At 43.9% G+C, this 4,736-nt stretch overlaps 1 protein-coding gene across 4 annotated transcripts in view; it reads right to left on the bottom strand.

Moving 5' to 3' along the window:
• The window catches only part of pde4ba (phosphodiesterase 4B, cAMP-specific a), a 298,471-nt gene that overhangs the window by 10,873 nt on the left and 282,862 nt on the right, over positions 1–4,736 (bottom strand). The gene's annotated exons all lie outside the window — the stretch shown is intronic.

Genomic DNA, 4,736 nt, shown 5'->3' with positions numbered 1-4,736 from the left:
AAGGGAGGAGGGGAATAAACTGCTCTGGAGACAGGAGGAGGAGGAGGAGGAGGGAGTGAAGCAGCGATGTTCATCTGACTGGAGGGGGGGTTCCTCCACTGGATTTGTCTTGCTTGGCTGCACTCACTGCTGTAGCGCATGGTCCCCCCTCCTACCCTGCTTTTCTCTCTCCATGTTTCTCTCTTTTTTTCACTCCCTCCCTCTTCTGTCTCTTTTTTTCCTGCCAGCCCCAGCAACACGCTCAATTCAGAACACATGATTTGACAGAAAAAAAGGGAGAAGGGGGAGCCTTAATTACATCTTGGCATTGGTGCAGGGCTCAGGTTTCTGAATGAGAGTGATTGACATTTAATATCCACACTTGGATTCTTGATTCAACTTTTTCTCTTTTTTGTGCTTTTTCAAATCCAGCTGGGAAACCACGGCCAATGAACCCCCTCCTCTTTAATTCCCAGCCTCTGTGATTCCTGCTTAAAAGCCATTTTATGACATCGTGCTCTGCCTCCCTCTCTGCAGTAAAACAATGAGGACCAGGACAATGCACGTTTTGAGGAATGTGAACGCACAAGGGCTGTATTTTTATCACCATTATCTCTCTATTCATCCACTCCTTCCTCTCCTTTTGAGTCTCTTGACATCCCAGAGTGTGGAGGCCATTGTAGAGAACTCTTAAGCCCGTTCATTTTCTGCACCCAAAACCCACTTATATTAGATGTTGTCAGGATGTCTGCCGAGTGTTATTTTTAAATACCAAGAGACAACAGCACAGAGGGGACGACGGTCAGAGGAGGATGAGAGAAAAGGAAAGATAGAAGATAATTGCATCCTTCCCGTGTATAGGTGACAACAGCCCACAGATTTCTCTCCCTGCCAATTACCAGAACACCCAAACTCCATGGCAACAGCATCAGCCAGCCAGTGTCAGGCTGTTCTATGAAAGGGGGAGAGGGAAGAATAGAGGGGAGGCTTCCCCTCTTTCCTTCCCAGGCGGACATGTGGTGTAGCTGCTGAGCTGTCACGAGGACACACCACACACATCGCCTCTGCTCACATCCAATGATACAGAAGCTGGAGGAAAAAAAAAAAACAGGCTCCCCCCTCTTTCCCTCCTTCCCTCCTGCTCTGTCTATCCCTTCCTTGGTCTCCACCGCTTACATGTCAATTTCTCTCACGGGCGACTTGCCAACACAGTCATCAATCTCTGTCTGTCTGCCTCTGCTGGCAAAATCAATGGGCCGTCCTTGGAGCAGGTGTTGATGGTGCTGCAGTGTACAAGGCCGGGGCCACCTGACTGACACACTGTTACATCCGTATCAGGAGCCAATCTCCAGGCGCTTTGTGTCACGACTTTTCTCTGGAAGGCCCCGTGAGATGGCTTCAAAATGTATGTAGCTCTCGAGAAAACTCCCCTCATAAAACCGACAAGCCTGTTTGTGTGTGTACGAGTCGGGAAAGAGAAGTGGGAGATCAAAGCTTCCCTGAGAGGATCCCGGATTATCCTCCCACTGAAGGAAAGAACCAGAAGCAGGGAGGCGGGACATGGCAGAAGAAGAGAGAGGGAAGAAAATAAATCAAAAAGAGAGAAAAAGAGAGGTAGAGAGAGAGAGGGGGGAGAAGGTAGCACTTTATATAATCGCTCACTGCATAATATATAAAGAAAGCAGAAATAACAGCGAGGGATGTCTACCTCTGCAATGTGATGCAGAGCCACGCTTCCCCAGGGACTGAAAGAAATGCCTCCATACACACAAACACACACACACACACACACACACACACACACACACACACACACACACACACACACACACTGCAGCCAACTTACACCAATAAATACAGTTGAGATCAGTTAATGCTGACATGAGACGTTCATGTTGGACACACTCATTCCCATATGTTTGTCAATGAGTGTGTCTGAGCTTTACTGGTCATTCAGACATCAAGGGAAGACTGTCCTCTCAGAGATCTGTTGGCACCTCTTCATCACATGCCAACATACTAACTCTACTATTTCATCCATCTCTCCTGCTTCTGTGTACAAACATACAACATGTCCTCTCTCCCCGTGGAAGACCCTTTAAGTGCCTCTGTAGGCCATGCTTAAAAATGCTCCAAATGTCAAATAAGACTTAACTCTTGTGCACGGCCTTTTTCTAGAATAATGTTTAAACTGATCTGATGTCACTCAGACTGAAGCTGTGCCTTTTTTGCCACTAGTGGGCGCACTTTGCTCAGTCTGCTGTCGAGCAGCCAGGTCAGTGTTCAGAGAGCGTTGACCCCATGACCCTCTGTGACACAGATGTAAGAGTACAACTTAACATAATTATGGATGATCCTGTTTTTCTTCAAGTATGAGAACATATATACAAACAGGACTGTTGTGAGGTCTTTCTAGTGATCCAAACAAACAAAAGAGGAAGGTTTCAAAAGTGAAGACGTTTCTCTCACTTAGACACTACAATTACATTCATTGAGAAACACTAAAAACTCAGATGCGTCATTCGTATTTCAACTGGTGAACATCTTGTTTTCTGGTCTTCAGGGAACAGAGTGAACTGATTGGATTAAGAAAGATATAAAAATTGATTTTTACCAACTATGACTGAGTTAGGACTTTCACATGATTTAATTAAGCTCTTTCTTTTTGGAATTTGGAATAGCAAAAACCTGGTACCACTCATTTCTTTGAAGTACTTAACAAAACTCTGAAATTATGACATTCTTTGTTCGGATTTTTCTGGACGCCCCCTTTTTAAAAGGCCCCTTCCCCTCCCTCCAGGCCTGAGCCTCCGATTAAACTACATGTCTTCATTGCTTCACGAGTGTTCTTAGTTATGTTGATTCACGAAAACAGTCTCATTTCAACTGTACGCAACGTCACTGATAGTAACTTATGCAATATATTTTCTTCAGCAGCAAATCTACAATGCTTGGGGTTGTTCTCCCCCTCAATTTGGCAAAAGACTGACGCAGGGTGGTAACATCTGTGCTACAGTAAGACACACTGTGACATAACTCTGTAAAGATCAGGAAACCTTCCTACGTATGACCTAAGTGTGCGTATGCTGGCTGAAGATACAGGCGGCGGTGAGAGACGGCCTGACAACCTCTCACTTCCTCTGACTCACTCGCTCGGGCTAATGTGTGTCAATACGTGGAAGTGTGGATTCAGGTCTCTGAACCTGTGCAGTAAGACGTCTTGAATGAAAAGGTCAGTTATGAGAAATGAAGACAAAAGAAAGGGATAGATGAAAGTGAATATGAACTTTCTAAGCAGACAGATTCACACCCACATCACTCAGGGCTTGACAGACTCAGATGTGGGGAGCCCCGACAGTTTTGGCTTGAGGGGACAAGTTGAAGTGCTGCACACCTGTGCAAAGCTTGAGCCTGAGTTTCTTTTACAAGAAGAAAGCATTCCCTTGTTAAAAACTAGAAAGTTAGGATTACACTAAGGCATGATCTTCCATAGATGAGACAACCTCTTCAAAACAGCTTCTGAAAAACTCCAAAAAGAATCATATAAAAAGCACTATTTTCTATCCAGTCCTCTAACTTCACACAAAAAAGTTCAGGTAAACATCATCAGCATCCCCTGTCTTTTAAACAGCAAGTTACTACACTTCCAAAAACTCACCCCAGAGAAACATTTACCACCAATTTGCTAGAAATAAGCTTAACGTTGATCAAAGGAGAACAAAAAGCCTCTGCCCCAGTGTCTCTGAGAAGCACACATCATCCCTCAAGCTCCACAACTTTGAGAAAGTTCACAAAGTTCAAACTAAAGTGGTGAGACAGACAACCTAAAAATCCAGGGACTCAAACCCCATCAATGATTCAAACTGAGCTGAGTCGTTGTCAAAGGATGAATTGAGGTCTTTTTGCTTCAACAACACACCTGAACTGAGCTTTATACGAACGGATGCACATGGGCCGTCACACGCAGAATGCTTTTTGCATCGCTGCACCACTAACTTCTGCATGAACCTCTAAGATTATAGATGCATATTGATTAAAATGAAGAAGCACAAAGCTATTAATATTAAAAACACGCACCTTGTTTACAGTCAGATAGAGTTACTCAGTATCACATGCCTTCAAAAGGAAGAGAAGTACACATTCAGTATCCACAGTGGTAGGATGTGTTAACTTTATAAAAATGGCTATTCAAAGAGCAAAAACTTCCTAAACAGTGGCTCTAAAAACTTTCCCCAAAGAATAAGAAATGTACACAATGTGAAGAAAGTCATTTAACTTCAGAGGTGTAATCCAGACAAGACAAAGAATCCCTGCAGACTCTCAGATAAACTATAAATAAAGTACACATTGAGCATCTGCAGCAGTGGAATAAATATGTTCCTTTAATGATGATGGTTTAAAAAGTAAAGTTTGACTTTAAAGAGAAAAATACCACTGCAAGCAAATATCCAACAACCATGAAAAAGTTGCTCCAAGTCAGACATCCTACAGACAAATGAGATCGCACAAACTTTTAATCTTCCAAGAATTAAGCTGAGAAAACTCACCTTTCTCCAACCATTGAGCTTCCCTAATTTCCTCTCCTTCTTGTCAAAGCAGCACGCTCCCATGTTGCTGTGTGTGTGCGTGTGTGTAGAGTGCAGAGTAGAGCACTGCTGCCGTCCGTTAAAAGTGTCTGTCTCGCTCTGACTACAGCATGAGTAAAAGGACCAAGCCTTGGCTCTCTGACGCCGGGAAACGCCACAACTCTAGTGACT

This window comes from Notolabrus celidotus, chromosome 2, assembly GCF_009762535.1.
Source record: "Notolabrus celidotus isolate fNotCel1 chromosome 2, fNotCel1.pri, whole genome shotgun sequence".
NCBI classification, from domain to species: domain Eukaryota; kingdom Metazoa; phylum Chordata; class Actinopteri; order Labriformes; family Labridae; genus Notolabrus; species Notolabrus celidotus.
Note: the sequence above shows the minus strand (reverse complement) of the source record. Positions and strands in the feature narration are given on the sequence as shown.